Source organism: Passer domesticus, chromosome 3, assembly GCF_036417665.1.
Source record: "Passer domesticus isolate bPasDom1 chromosome 3, bPasDom1.hap1, whole genome shotgun sequence".
Taxonomy (NCBI): Eukaryota; Metazoa; Chordata; class Aves; order Passeriformes; family Passeridae; genus Passer; species Passer domesticus.
This window is the reverse complement of record NC_087476.1, coordinates 95,235,742-95,252,180: the sequence shown is the minus strand read 5'-3', so window position 1 is coordinate 95,252,180 and position 16,439 is coordinate 95,235,742. Positions and strand designations below refer to the sequence as shown.

Here is a 16,439-nt window from a genome sequence, read left to right as displayed (position 1 = left end):
TGATTCTGAAAATATTTTTTTCTCTTTAGCCTTTTTAAGAAATAATTTATTTACTACTGTCACCTAATGCTTCCCATCATCAGACACATTCAATCACTTAATGTAGCTTTCTGATTTGGTCAGAATTTCATAGGCTGGGTAGCTACCTAAAATAGGTTTTTGAAGTCTAAGTTGTTGTCAGAAAAATGTCAGAAAAGTTACATTTTGATCATCTTTAAAAAGCCACCTCCTCATTTTATAAATTCAGGAAGTGCAGCCTTTGTGTGGAGTATCTTTTGCTATCTTTACTAAAGTTCAGATAAACTTGGTCCAGTCTGGAACTCCTGAAGAAAAAAATACCTTTAGGTTCATTAGCCTAGTAGTCTTTTGGGATTTTATCTGTGAAGGTCTCTGAAGAATCATACTGAGCTCAGTATGATTTTTTGCCTGTCGCAGCACTCAGTCCTGCTCAAATGCACAGACCCTGCATGAGGGAAGTGACTGAGCACCCCCTACAACCACAGCTACACGAGTGTGATGAGTGTTATGCTTGTTATGCTCAGAAGTAACAAAGGTATTCAGATACAGAAGAAGCCAAGCTTTAGCCCAGTATGGATACCTGAACTTCTCTTGAATCTTAACAAAAAGTCACAGTCAAAATATCGGTGTTGGCAGGAGACTGGAGATACTGCAGAGCTGATGGACAGAAAAGGAGGGACAAGTGCATGATTCTGGAGCTGACACATGTCAGGGCTGTCTCAGAGATTCCCCAGCTGGCTTTGTGCCATAGGACCCCCCTCACCAATTAACTTGGGACTATTCTGGCTCCCATGCTCTGCACAGCTGATTGCAGCCCAGAAAAGTACTTGAAAATAAAATCCTGCTGAGCATATAGAATGCAGAGAGTCTCCAGGGTACCCCAAAAAAACCAAACAAAACAAAGAACTGAGATGTCCAGATCAGAAATTTTCAAGAAGAAAATTGGCTCAATTTTGACAGATTTTAATGTAAAAATTGAAACAATACTGCTCAGCCAGAGGCTGCCCACAGAAAAATTTCATGTAAATGTTCCAGTTCAGAAGTGCACTACAATATTTCAAAGTAGAGACTGACATTAAAAAAATAGCACAATTATTCTAGTCCTGTTTCTGAAAACAGATGAAGAATTTTGGCAAAAGGCTTTAAACAAAATTAAACTCAAGGCAAAGAAAAGGCTTAAAGTATTTCAGTCCAGGAGATCAGAGATCAGAAAAGTTATAAATTATTGAATATACCATGTCTTAAAATTTTCCCAACACTTCCTATTATCTATGGAAGAAACAGATGAAGGAAGAACACCACTGGGAACAACTACTTGTGTGAGCTCCCGTTTTCACTTAAGCAGCAATGCTCTTTGTTACAGAAGTTTACAGCTGCATAGCAAAATAGGATGCTTTGTCAATGATACAAAATCAAACCATTCAGATTGTCTCTTCTGACTTTGCAAACTGCTGGGTGGACAGCTGGACACTCTAACAGTTATCTGTGTGATGACCAATGTCAGGTTCAGGGAAATGACAGCACAGGATGGAGCCAGCAAACACAAATAAAACATACTACTATCTTCCTTCCTAAAAACTCCAATTGCTTGCTTACTCATTGAGATCAGATAACTGTAACACTCTATGCCACCTTATCTTTTCCTGAAAAAATCTGAAAGTAAATCAAAGTGACCTTTGCAAGCCTCAGAGACAGACTCAACTGGAAGACTTCACAACCTTGATCTCAAGCAATGGCGTACTCCATTCTAAGAGAGCAAACAAGTGAGCAACACGGGAACATACAAAGAAAATATTCTCTTAATACTGACAGTAGAGGACTTTTAAGCCTACAGTAAACAGGAGCTAAAGTCCAAAAGGACAAGATAAGATCCCCCAGAGACTCTGAAGAGGGGAAAAACCCCACCTCAACTGTAAGAAAACACATGAGGAGAGTTTTTCCTTCACTCTTCTGATTCTCTTACAAGCAGTCCTGGACATTCCATTTAAATACCAATCATATATAAGTCAAACCAGAAACAGCCATGGCTATTAACTCTTTATAATTCAGTTACCATTGTTCAACTCCCACTGTGGGCAATTATAAGCTATTTGAAGTATCATGATATGAACACTACATGCACCCAGCTGAAACTTGCAATATCTTCAAATACAGCTACATTTGGTACAAAGTTACCTTTGTCTAATTACTCTTTTTTGTTGTTGTTGGGGCTTTTTTTAGCTTGTTTGCTCTATAGAGCAGCTTTGAACCATTCCCACACATCTCATTTCTGGATCCCAGGAAGAAAAGCTCAACACCTCCCTCTCCACTTCCCTTCCTCAGGAAGCTGTAAAGAGCAATGCTCAGCCTCCTTTTCTCCAAACCAGACAAGCCCAAAGCCCGTGGCTGCTCCTCACCAAACACTGCTTCCAGGCCTCGCACCAGCTTTGTTACCTGCCCCTGGATTCAAGGACTCAGCATATTCCCACAACATATTTCCATTGTCATGTGTCCTTCCTACCTGATAAGGGAGCAGATGCAAAAGCAGAAATAACTCCTTTACCAGGCTGGCACTGTGTTACAGGCCAGGGATCACACACAAGTTTGGCACCACAGCACCTGCGGTCGTGCTACTGCCAACACACTGCCAATTTCAGCTCGGCAAGGATGACACAGAATTCCACTTTCCTCACTTCATAATACATTCCTTTGCTGCTGTTCTTCCTCACCAAGGAGGTTCAAGTCTGTCTTCTTTCTGTCTACTCCCACAACAAGCAGAGTGCATGAACACACAATACTTGACTCCTGCACACACAGGACAGGTACACTTGCGCAAAGCTTTTGAGTACCAACTTTCTACACATATTTATTTGAGCCCCAGGCTCAGCTCCTGCGTGGAGGCATCACTTTCCTTTAGAGCTAAATACACAGTTCAACTCCAGAATTAGTAAAAAGACAAAATATACATGCAAAGCTAAATGAGTGGGAAACAAAGATTAGGAGTATTGGATTCAGCTGTACTTAAAGGATTGGCAAACAGTGCTATACTGGTAGGCCCACCTAGTGAGATTTTGCAATACAGAGTTACCTCTGTACATTGACATTCTTTTCCAGATTTGGCTCTCATCACTGTCCCAAATCAAAGACCAGAATATTATCATACATAGCTGTATCTGTAACACCACAATTCTTATATACAAATCACAAGGGTTTCCAACAGCAAAGACCAAGACTATTTTCCCATGCTAACAACAAACTCCTCTATGTTTGCAAAATGCTTCCCTTTGGATCATTCCTTATGGCAATACTATGATGTTTTTATAAAAGAAAAGTGCATCCTGGGCATAAGGAAAACTTACAGTGATTAATGAAACCACAGAACTAAACATCCTTCAGAAGAGAGGCATCAGCTGAGTACTCTCACACGCTATTGAATGACTAAAGTACGTCATCCTGCTGCCTCAGAGCACCACTGCTGCCTCTTCAGCCCCTCCAGACTGGAGGAAGGCACATAAACAAGGCAGAAGAGAAGAAGCTCTGTTAGGTATGTCATCCATGATGTCAGCATATTCTTAAATCAACAACTGCTAGCTTAGTGTCCCCTCTGAATTCAGAATAACTTGAAAAAAGACAGGGTGCCATGCTTTAGAGATGACGACCTTACTGCTGACAGGAAGCCTGGCACCAGTAGGTTTTAAAAATATCTCAACATCAATTTGCTTGTAAGAGTGAAAACTAAACCACTTGCAGAGAATTGCTGTCCATTTTACAGGTAAGCTGTACTCCAGTAACTTTCTCACTAAATTAACCCAGTTTTATACTTCTTTGGGAAACAGCTCGCACTACATCTACAAATTACCTAGGTAACAGAGTTTTGAAAATCTTCCTAGCACCTACTCCTATATTTGCCTTTGGCAGAAAAAAGTTTTCGACTCATTTTTACGTTCAATTAATCCACAGTCACATTCTTTATAAAAAGACTTCTGGAAAAACTCAACTTGCTGGAAACTGTAACTGTAATTACTGACCCTCTTGAAGTCAGCCAAAATTAAATTGCAAAGTAGATTTTCTGGCATTCCAGCTATAACTTAATAGTACAAAGAAAAGCAAGTCTACAAGTAAAAGAAGAAACCAAGCCCAGCATTTGTATCTCATTTTCTGGGTTCTCACAAGTGGTGAGTTTATAGGGGAAAACTGAGAATGGACCCTGAACATTCTCCTTCTAGATTTGTACTGCATAACAAAAAGGGTAAAACTTCTGCTTTGCTCATCTTTGCAGTATCAAACTTGTGTCAAAAAAAAAGCATTACTATTAAAAAAGAGAAATACGACTTTAAGAAATTTCATGGTAAAGAACAAATCATTAATTGTAACTGTATGGCATTTTATCTCCTTACATAACATTATTCTCTTTTCTCTAGTTTTCAGGTTTGTATTACTTACTGCTCTCTGCAATTATGAACAAAGTAAAACCAAAAATAATGGTTTCTCTGTATTTCTCAGGAAAACAGAAAACACCACTGCAGGTGTCCCATTAGGAAACTTGTGTAAAATTACACATGCCACTGTCAATGAAACTGTCAAATCAAGATTCTTTTCACTTATTACAGGCTTTAAAGCAAGTACAAGGATCACACATTCCTCAACCATGCACAGATCTACTATTAGTATGCCACATTAACTTTACTAGCATTGAGACAATTGTCTTATCATGGTGCAAAATTGATGAACATTTCATATTTGACTAATGCTTAAAAAATATAGAATTCATGGCTATGTAGACATTCTGCAGTTTTTGCTTCTACTGAATTATTTGCATAACAGAGAAAAAAAAAATAAAAAGTGGTTTCATTATGTGATCATTTTTGAGCCTAAAGGCAAGAATTTCCAGGACTAAAACCCAAATAATTTCTATCTTAAAAATCATTCCCAAAATAAGCTGAAGATTTGCAGTTACTGCTATCTATTGTCATCTATGATACTCCAGGAGAATATTTTCTACCCACATAAGTTATTGCTGAAAAAGGGTTGTAAAGTTCCTATAGAGCACACTAGCAACAGGGATTTCCATATGTACTTAAATATAGATACTGTCAAAGAGACAAGCAATAGTACATTGCTATTTCTTTCCATTCTTAAAATTCTGATCAAAACTAGTTGTGAAAAAAGCTAAACATCAGTCACCAAAAAATACAATGGTGATCACCAAATGTAGGGAAGGGACAAACCAAACAACACTCAAAGACAGGACATTTCAAACTTTCAAGCTGCTTAAGAAATCAGGTTCTGAAAGCAAGTGTAAGTTCAATCAACAAAAAGTCAGTTTTTCCTGAATTATACAGAACCACAGAACACAATTTTTTCCCAAAACTAGTGCCATACTGAATCTAAGTTCAAACTTTGATCTAAGATACACGATGTCTGCTACTGTTTCAGACACCAGCTGCTCTACTGGTCTGGGTCTGTACCTTAAGGAACCAAACTCATTTATTTTGTTCACAACTGTTGGGCAAATATCAAAATAGAAAATTTGTTCAACACAGTGGTCATCAGTCCCACATAAGCAGCTCTGAGCTATAGTGTGTGCAATTACTTGACAGTTTTGAATGTTAGTCACAATCATTCTGACAAAACCACTGAAATTCCTTTAACAGACACTTCACTCCTAAAGGAGTTTGAGAGAACAAAACCATGTTGTATGCTCATGGGGACTAACAATTCTACCGACAAAAATGCTAAATCCTCTAGCAAATGCTTCAGACCCCAAGGAATTTGAGAAAACAAAACCATGTCATCTGCACATGAGAATTGATACTGGGCAACACGGACTCTTGAGGAAAAACAGCTTTCTCACTTCTCACAGCACAACTATTTGAGTATTACAAAAATTAAAACTCCTGACTGATTCCCAGATTTTATCTTTTTAGTTCCAGTAAAGGGAAAGAGGAGATCATCCGGTCAATCTGATAGAGTCTGTGTGTTTATTAAAGTAACTTTTGATAGAATACAATTCAATAAAAATACCTCTATAATACAACTACTGTGTAGATTAACTGAATTTGGAAATAATTTAACTGAGACATGAAAGAACCACAGAAGACCTAAGAGAATTTAATTTGGAAATGTCATACTGGAAGACTAATTGCTAAGTTATCTTTCTCATAAAGAAGAAGAAATGGATTTTTCTTTCTCAAATAGACTATCAAATAGACTAACTGAATAGGGATTAAAAAAAATCAGTATTTCTACAACTTTACCACTGTACATTGAGCTAAGTGTCAAGTATAAAGCCAGATTTTCTGAAAAAGACTGTTTCAAGCATTCTCAACTAAAGATAACTAAGTTGTGGAAAGAAACCAACAATTACAATCTCATAATTCAGATGGGACAAAATTCTCAAGCATTTCAAGCATTCTCAACTAAAGATAACTAAGTTGTGGAAAGAAACCAACAATTACAATCTCATAATTCAGATGGGACAAAATTTGTTAATTGCCAAACCAGGCTACATGTTAATCATGTCAGCAAATACTAACAGGCAGACGACACACTCCTGAAATACAGTAATGGGATGTAACATAAGAATAGCCCTGACCATCACAGGGTATACCTAACAAAAAACCTGTCTGGCCAATAGATGCTGCTCAGTAGAGAACACAAGAACAGGTGAACTATTTTTTAACACAGTCCTCATATCCTCTCCCAGAGCCAGTACTCTTCAGTTCAGCATTTTTAAACCCAGAAGTAGTACTTTTGCATTCTCCAAGATTATAGTATACAATCAAACTCATATTTAAATCTAAATTATGACACATAATCTGTTTTATATCTGTAAGAACCAGAGCTGCTGTTGTCAAAGTTCTTCCTTCCATAAATAAGTTTACCAGATCTTAAGAACAATAAATATGAGAAATCTATCTGGTGGATAAACCACACATATTTTTGAAGATAAAGCTGGTTTGATACTGACACTTTAAATCTGATTTATATTCCAATCTACCATCACTGTGACAATCTGCATTAAGGTCTCAATGTACTATGAACAATAAAATTAAAGCAAAAATCAAAGATCAGGTTTGTTGCCAAAGTTTTAGATCATGTCAAATGTCCAAATGAGTTAAACTGCTGGCAAGAACCTGCCAAAATACCCAGTGAGATACTGGCAGCAGAAACTTCACTCACTGGATTCAAGAGACTTTTCTTATCTTAAGAGTGTGGCTGGAGACAGACTTAAGAGAACAATTCACTGCAGTCTGAAGGGACAACATAACACCATCACCCCTCTGTACCCCCATGCCCTGTCACACACCCCAGAGCTGGTCTCCCTTAACCCACTACCAACTAACCCAGAGGAAAAAAGAAATTAGAGCAGTGTAGATTAAATGAAGTGGTTGAATAAAAATGGAGAAACTGTGTCAGAGAATCTGGGGACTCCAATTGGGCAATAACACAACTGCAATTTAAGACAGGTCAAACAGAAGCTTTATTAACTATGATCACAGTGAGAGAACATTGGGAGCATCTTTCCTGGTTCTCTGCCAAGCGATTGCAGAGACCCAAACCATACATTGTTTCAGAGAAAGGCAAGGAAAAGCAATCATACCAATGTTAACAAAGCCAGGTACCTTTCCCTGGGAGGGATGGACTCCTGAAGTCTGTTGCTAAACAGCCACAAATCCAATGAGGACTCTGGCAGTAAATAATGTGACAATACAGAGATGGCTCTTGGTGGAGCCTACAGGGATGGCCCGGTATTATCCTATCTGAGATGCAAAGTTGGAAACAATCAGACTTTTGGTTGAAAGGAATGTTCTGAGAGTAAAGATAACCCCTTAGCCAGACCTCTCAATCTTAACTGTTAATAATTTTACCACCACAGCACTGTGACAGCTCAGAAATGTATTTGTTACCTTCCTCTTCCAAGCCACGAGTAAGACCAACAAATGAGAAATCATATCTACCAAGTCAAAAACACTGCAAGACATAACTCAATAGAAATTTTAACTTATTGAGCAAATTTTAATTAATTTTTTTTTAAATATATAATTGGTTAGTTAATGCACTAGTGGAATGATTAAAATACCTCCTTCACAGATCCCAAAAATAAAGGCTCACCCAACCCAAAATTTAGTAATCGGTACTTTTTCCACAAATAAATCAGTCAGTAAATCATGCAGTGCTGCACATGCCTTGCTGCAAAACCAAACACCCAAGGTACAGAGGCAGACTATGTAGTTTGATATATAAACAGATGTACCTAAGCAGATGAAATCCTAAGTATCAGTAGATAGAGACAACTTAGAGATGGAAGTTTCCTGTTCAAGTTCTTTTCAAGAAACAGGGTCTGCCCCATTTAACATGTTCATCCTTAGCTAGGCAAGTTCCATGAATAAAATTAAGTCAAACTGGAATCAGCACCACTACAAGCTAAATTTTTGTTATTAGAGGCCAAAAAGTCTAAGAGATTATCTTGATCAATTTTTATCAGAGCCTTGATCAAGCCTAATTCATTCAACTGCAGACCTTGAGTCTCTACTAGTCTAATGGGAATATTAGGTAGTAAGTGCCAAACACTTTCTATCCCAGAATTACAATTCTTAATCCTATGATTGACATTTGAGTCTTGAGCAATGAGGCCCAAGTTGTTTTATTTGGGAGCCAGGCTGACCATTGAATTATTATTAGAATTCATTCTGCTGAGGAGGAACAAAAATGTATTAAATTTAGTATTGCACAAAAATTATTTTTGATTGCTCCTACTCCACTTCAATTTTTAAACAATACCTCAAATTTCACCTCTGTAAATGTGCTCCAGTCCAAAATCACTGAAGCACTTACAAACACTGTAAAAGTTTCTGCCTCTAACAAACTGGTGCTCATCGCAGGTATTGCAATACAATAGTATCTTAAGGAATGCTCCCTCAGCAGTAGAATGCTCCTTAACAGCAGTTAAACTATTTTTTGTAAAAACCTCGAGTTTACACAGAGTAGTTATGTACTGCACTGAAATTGCTATTATTCTGCTGCAACAAAAAAAACCAAAATTCCTGACCTCTTTGACTCTTCAACTACTGTAAAGACTCAAACTTTTACAAGAAAGGAGTACTGGTTTAAATACTTCAGTTGATAATGCAGTACATAATCAAGTAGTCTCCAGCCAGCCCTGAACACACCGTATATACGGCTACATAAAGAAAATACTTGAGAGTCCTCAAGAAGTATTACTTAGCTGGGCCAGCCTCCATCTCCCCCTCCTTCTTATCCCAATCTTTCATAGATAGGCTTTAAATGTTTTGCAGCTGTCCAACATTAAGGCTGAAGAATTCAACAACCACGGCACTATAAAAACACAGGGTGAAAAGCAACTACATTCAGGACCCGTTACAGAGCCAGAAGAGGTTCCTAACTGCAAACTTCTTCAGCAAAATCTGGATAAGGTCCCGAGAGCAGATAAACCTGTAAAATTATTCCTTCTTCCTTCCAGATAATTCTTCAAGTGAGTGCCTACCATATAAACTTGTGCAGACTATGCATAACTGCATTGAGTTTTAGCCAACCTCTCTCACAGCCAAAAATATCAACCACCACCACTGCACACATTTTCTTACTGAGATTTTCAGAAGGTCTGCATAATCTTGTAACTACGAAGTTAGTGAGCCATTTCATATTTCCTGAAACTAAACTGCACATCAGATGATTCACCAATTAGTGTATTCATGAAGCTTTAAGAACCAATCAAAATTGCATTTTTGCTGAAAAATTTAACAGAAATGTCCAGCTGTATGCTTGGAGAGAGCATGTGGGCTCTTCTCCTTTATTTAACTTAACTAACAGCTACGTTAGCTGGTGAAAAATATTCAGTGTGTCAAAGTTAATTTATCAAGCTGACAAAGTATAAGGGCTCCAGAAGGTATAGCATACATTTACTAAATTTTAAATACAACATTTTAACTAGATATAGCTCAAAGATTAAAATAAGCTGTCCAACAACCAAACCACACAAATACATATCACTCCAGGGCACTTCTTATTTAATGGAGCAATTGCATGCTTGTTTCAAACTAATGCATAGGTCAGCATATCAGAAAAGCTGATCATCCTTCAGACCTCAAACCCCATAAATCAAAATGTGTTTTTTTAAACTAGGTGGATATCTTTGAAGACAGAAGGTTAGCCAGTACAATGCAGGCCATGATCAGATGGAGGGGAGGCACTGCATGTTGCTCAACACAACCCAGCTTTTCACCTCCTGGAAGCCTCTAGGCACAAATACCACAAGGTAAAATTAAGTGCTGATTTCCCCCTAAGGTTGAAACTACGAAGCACAGCTCTTGGGGAAACAAGGTAAGGAAATCAGCCTAAAGTAGACAGTTACTCAAGAATTACTTAACTAGCCAACCTATTCCAATACTTTGGAATAAAAATCAGTATTTTAGGAGTTTATGATGAAGCCTTTATATCAAAAGTTCTTTCATCTATGAAGTCAGAAATGTATAATTTAGTAAACAAAAAGGCATCCTGTTTAGATTTTACATTTGTTTTCACTATTTGTAACAATAAATAAAATATTACCAGTTTAACTAAATTTTAAGAATAGATAAAATTGCTGTAGGGAAGTTACATGGAATGATCTTAATCCATTAAGTATCTATCAAAAATTTAGCTATTTTGCAGGAAGCTATCACAGGATGAGGTGCTTTACAACTATTAACAAAACCCATCACTGTTGTTTGATTAGACTAAAATCCATCTCTAAACATAATGAATGAGCCCCAAAAATGCACGTTACACCATCTTTGGTTATATGTCCATCATAGAAACATCTAATTTGAGGAACAGTCACTCATTTCTCTAGAACCTTGCTGCAGAGTGACAAGTTTCACATGTTTCAAAGAAGATTAAAAAAATCCCCCTTCAGTTGATTTCTAATCCCTTGCATTTGCTCCCTCTTTCTTAGATGTACCTGCCATCACTAAAAGAGAAACAGAAGAGAAATTCTAGATATTCCTGCAAGGACTAACTCAGCCATTTTTCCAATGCTCTCATACACGTGAAGTCATGTCAAGCTACTGGTACCCAACTGTCTGAATTCACCGCCTGATTTGTACTGCTAATGCAATCCTGAAAACCAGAGTAGAGGCAGGACATTTAGACCAACTGGAAAATCGGAACAGATTTCATAAGCTCAGTCTACCAGGTCACAAAATTGGTTTGTTTTCTCTCTTTCTGTAGTTTGCTTTGGACTGACAAATAATTCGCTTGAGAAATACAGATAATTCACTCTATCATATTAAAAGGTAAAGAATTGATTCTGTTCTGACAGAAACTCTATTGCTAAGGCTATAGCTTCGATACGCGGTCCATTTGAGTATCTTGGTTTACAGACTGACAACTGAATGAAGTAGGAGGTTGCTAACTTGGAAACTTGCCTCCTTTCAAATGTCTCACTGCAGCAAACTCATCAGCTGAGGATATTCAAGGTAACAGGGGTTATGCTCAGGCTGAGAGCTGCATGAGATCTTCAGTGCAAGCTTCTAATGGCACAAACTTGCATGACACAAGGTCTTGAGGTGCATGGATCACACTTCAAGATTTCTATGGATGTAACATTCCCAAACAATACTGGAACTAGTTCCAGTGAAAAGGCATCTTTGGTTTGGGTGGTATGGCCAGGGATCACACCTCACAGAATGGGATATGGTGCCATATGATGAACAGCATAAAATGTACCGCTTACAATCAGAAACAGTGCAGAAAACTTCAACAAGCTTTAGAGGAGAAGGAAAAATAAAAGAGGGGAGCATTCTGTAAGTATTTAGGGTATGGAAACAGACCATTGTACATGCTGGGTTCATAAGACCACATCACCAGATGACATACAACCCTGATGAAACAAATATTCAGAGACAGAGATGTATTCCATGAGATTAAGCTACTGTGATTCAGTGCAAGTATTGAAGTACAAAGTTAATAACAATAGCAGAAATAACTCGATTTACTGCTCCTACAATTCCCAACTTAGAATCAGATGCTTATAAAGACCACTTGCAAACTTTTATGAGCGCTCACGAGAGAAGCCGGCCGGACGCTCACGGCGCGCCCCTCCGCAGAAGGGGTTAACAGGAGGCTGGACGCCCGGAGGTCTCTTTAGTGGTCATTCTGCCGGGGCGATTTCCACACGGACAAACCGTGCGTGCAAACTCGGACACAGGAGACGGCCGAGCAGCCCGCTGCTCCTGCACAGCCCCGCGATCACCCCGGCTGCCGACACCGGGCACCCCGTCCGCCCGGGGCGGGCTCGAGCCCCGCTCCGCTGCGAACGCTCAGCGAGGCGGCCGGCAGCGAACGGAGCCGCCCCCCCACGCCGCTCCGCGCCTCCCCCGCCCCAGGCGCCCTTCTCCCGGCCGCGGGTACAGCCGAGTCCTCGCCGTGCCTTCCCCCGGCTCCCTCGGGCCGGGACAGGGCGGCAGCTCCCGCCTCCCTCCCGCACGGAGCCGCGGCCTCGGCGGGCGGCAGCGGGGCCGCGGCCGCCGGGGGGCGAGCGGCGCAGGCAGGTCCCGCCCGCCCGCCGCGCCCGCGCCCCGACCGGAGGCAGCACCTACCGCTGCGCCGTCCCGGCGGGGGCAGCGGCGCCTCAGCGCCGTCCCGGCGGGGGCAGCGCCCGTAGCATCCCCGGCCCGGGCCCGCCGCCGGTGCCGCTCCCGGAGCGACCGGACCGAGCCCCCTTCCTCCCTCCCTCCGCCCAATGTAAAATAGTTCCCCGGGCCCCGGAGCGGAGACACCGGGAGCGACACCTCGCCGGCCAATGAGAGCCGGCCTGGCCCCCCGCGGCGCCAATGGGAGCGGCGGGTTGGCGGGGGCGGGGCGTCGCCCAGCCAACCGGGCCACGGCGCTCGCACTGACCCGCTAGGCTGTCTCCGGTGGCCTCCATTGACCACCATCTTGGAGTCGGGCGCGGTGCCCGCGCCGGGAATGGGCCGGCCGGCCGGCGGCCATCTTGGGTCCGGGCGGAGTCACGTGCGGGGGCGGTGGCGGGGAAGGGGCGGCCGCGCGGAGCCCCCGCCCCGCCGGAGCCGGAATTCCCCGCGACAGCCGCGGCAGGGGCGGGACGGGAAGGGAAGGTGGGAAGTTGGCTTCTCACAGTGCAGCTCCCGAGGCGGCCGGATGCTGCGCAGGCAGGCACCGCCCCGGCACTGCGCCTGCCGGCGTCAGGCGGCTGCTTGCACGCTGCAGGGAGAGACCCTTGGAGACACGTCGCTGTTGTTGGCAGTGATACCCATTTCGAAGCAGCTTCCTCTCCCTTCCTCCGTATAATGGAGAACAATCCATGGCTTGGCCTAGGTGCGGGTGAAGTAACATCCGATCGCGCCGGGCGAAGGAATCGCTCTGTGCTGCACCACGCGAAAAGACGGCTGCTATTCCTGTTCCAAGTGACAGAACACACATGGCATTTTCTGTCTCTGGCAGACACCCTGGGACACTGCAGTGTGGGCACTTAGGTGAGAAAGGATGCACAGATGTCAGACTCGGAGGGAAGGGTCCGTGGGCTTACTGGGAGTAAAGCAAGCAGAGAGTGGCAGGAGCCGGCTCCCTTGGCATCCTTCTCAGAGACTCCTGAGGAGGAGACAGAGTGTGTGCTCAACAAGCGTGCAGGTGGGGCTGAAGCAGGAGCAGTGAGTGCAGACGGACAGAGCTGCCATTTAAATGGATCTAGACCAGCTGGGGGAATGACCTGACAGGAACTCTGTGAAACTCAGCAAGGACGAATACAAGGAAATTTGACAAGTTCTGCATTTGGGAAGGAACGGGCCTCTGCAACAGTGTCGAGTGGGGACTCATGGGCTGTGGAGCAGCTTTGCAGGAAAGGCTGTGGGGTTTCATTGGAGAGAGCCAGCAGTGTGTCCTGGCAGCAAAGGCAGCCAAGAGCATCCCAGGTCATGCCACTGGAAGCATAGCCAGTAGGCCAAAGACAGTGATTATTTATTTCTGCTCAGATACTTGTGGAATAGTGTGTCCGGTTTGGGGTCCCAAAATGCAAGGAGAATCTCAACAAGTTCAGTGGAAACCACCAAGTGCTCCAGGGGAAGGTGCAGCACTTGCCCTGTGAGCAGAATCTGAGGTAACCACCCTGGATTAGCTTGAAGAAGAGACAAAATACTTCAGCATACACAACACAGCCTAGCATATACATTACCAGCAAAAAACCCCAAAGATGAAATAATACACTGTATAAGGAATTCTGCACCTTGGAAGAGGATGGAAAATATAATGAAACATTCATAATTGATGATAGGTGCATTCAAAATGATGCTGATGAGGCCAATGTGTGAAGTTACATTTCTAGAGCAGGGTAGCACTCATGAAGGATTCATGTGCACCCCACACAAATGCAGCTAAATTGCCGCTTGGCAGCCCTACCTAAACAGCGCAAGAAAGAATGTGCTAACACGTAGCAACAACAGGCAAAATAAATATAGAACCAGCATAGCCAGGGTCTGGTTAGCAGTGCAGCATGGGGAAATGCAAAGTCCTGCACCTGGGGAGCAGCAGCCCCAGGTGCCTGTACATGCAGGAGGCTGTCCCAGCAGCTTTGTGGGAAGGACCTGAGGGTCCTGGTAGGCACCAAGCTGAACACCAGCCAGGAACACGCCCTGGATGCAGAGGATAACAGTATCCAGGGCTACAACCAGCAGGTTGAGGGAGTTGATTCTGCTCCTCTCCTCAGCACTGGTGAGGCTGAACCTGCTAAGCTCCCCACTACAAGGGAGATACAAAGCCACTGGAGAGAGTTCAACAGAGAGTTGCTAAGGTATTAGGGGATTGGAGCACCTCTCCTGTGAAGAGGGGCTGGAGGAGATGGGGCTGTTCTGGCTGGAGAAGACCACGTTTAAAAGAGGATCTTACAGATGTGTATAAATACCTGAAGGAGAGATATAAAAAGGATGAACCAGGAGTTAAACCACAGCAGTCTTTAATGCAGTTATCAAACACTGACTCCACTTGTATAAAAGATCCATAAGTCAGTTTTAACCTCAACTTATAGGCTGTTTCATTTTTTAATCAATTCTGTAGCAAACTGTAGCATTTTCATTTCCAGTATGCAGTAAAAAATTTTATGCGAGGTACCTAAAACTTCTCAGAAGTATAACATTTTAGTAACATAAACCCTCCAATTTGTTACATCTCTTTATATTTGTAGAGCTGGTCCTCTTGATGTTACCATTTTTGTCAGGATTAAGGTTCAGCCAACAGTTTTAATCTAATGAGAATGCCTGCCATTCTGGCCTGCTACTGGGGCAAAGAACTTATAACTTTGTTTCATTTTAATGATCTGATGATAGGAGAGAGGAAAAGAAAGAAAATAGGCTGCTACATGCTATAAACAAGAAGAAAAATTCCTAGAACCAGCAGAGCTAGGCTGTGGCAGAGCTCAGCAGGATGGAGGCTGCAGCTGGTGGTTATCATGCCCGGGCTTCACCAATCTGACCCACAGAGCTGTAGGACATACTTGGATTTTGTGAGGAAGCATTGATGTAAGGGACCAGCTCTGAGCCCTCAAAGCACGATGGAACTTGCTGTGCCTTTTCTGTACTAATGTGTTGGGCATCTGCAGAGCTCTGTCAGTAAGACTGGGAAGGATATGAGAAAGCCATGGACTATTGTGGGTGCTCCCAACTATGAGGCTGCAATGAGCCTATTGGCTCATTGCAGATCCCCTCCTTTCTCAGGGTGTGCACATACCCTTGAATGAAAAGCAATTCCCTGGGGAAATTTCTGGGCAACCCCTTCTTTCACAAGGCAATTAATTTTCCTGATGGAGGGCAATGATCTGTGCATTGTAGGAGGACAAGGGGATGCTGTGAGGAAACCCCACTTGGAAGAAGGTGATCAGAGGCTGGAAACTGAGCTGGCTGCTACCTCCCACACTGGCTTGCTTTCATCTTTCCGTGTTTATTTCCCAGGCATGCCGCCAGCCCGGGGTGTGTGCTGCCAACAATGCAGCGCTGCGGGGCATGCTGTGCACAGTGCCCTCAGTCTGCCACTCCTGGGTGACACTGCCCACTTTCTGTGCTATAGGCCACCGGGGCTGCTTCACCAGCCCTGGGCTGCCACATTAACCATGTCTCCTTAGCCCAGATCTGCTGGATCGTTGCTGCTCTGTGTGTCCCTGGCTGATGCTGCTTCTGTGTTGCAAATTGTCTGACCCTGGCAACCTCTGCAGCTCTGGCCCCAAGCACTCTCTCCCACTCCCTTGTCCAGATTTTATCCTCTCTGCAGTCTAGAGCAATTCTGAGAAAGCAGATGCAGGCATAGACCTTAAATAAAACCTTTTAATTCCAGATGGAACTTAATAAGTTTGATGAAGTTAGTCAACGTACTTGTTCTCCCCTCACTGCTGACAGCATCAGCCATGTACCAAACCTCAGTGTCAGAGGTTGTAA

The 16,439-nt window shown here is 42.7% G+C and overlaps 1 protein-coding gene across 3 annotated transcripts in view; it reads right to left on the bottom strand.

Moving 5' to 3' along the window:
• SOCS5 (suppressor of cytokine signaling 5) overlaps positions 1–13,039 on the bottom strand; it is a 29,197-nt gene extending 16,158 nt beyond the window's left edge. The window contains exon 1 of one of the 3 annotated variants that reach the window (XM_064414485.1): positions 12,901–13,039. The gene's annotated coding sequence lies outside the window, so the exon portion shown is untranslated. Of the gene's footprint in view, positions 1–12,066; positions 12,199–12,599; positions 12,757–12,900 lie in introns of those variants that run through there. The other 2 variants (XM_064414484.1, XM_064414486.1) reach the window with 2 other exon arrangements.
• Positions 13,040–16,439: the final 3,400 nt, after the last annotated feature.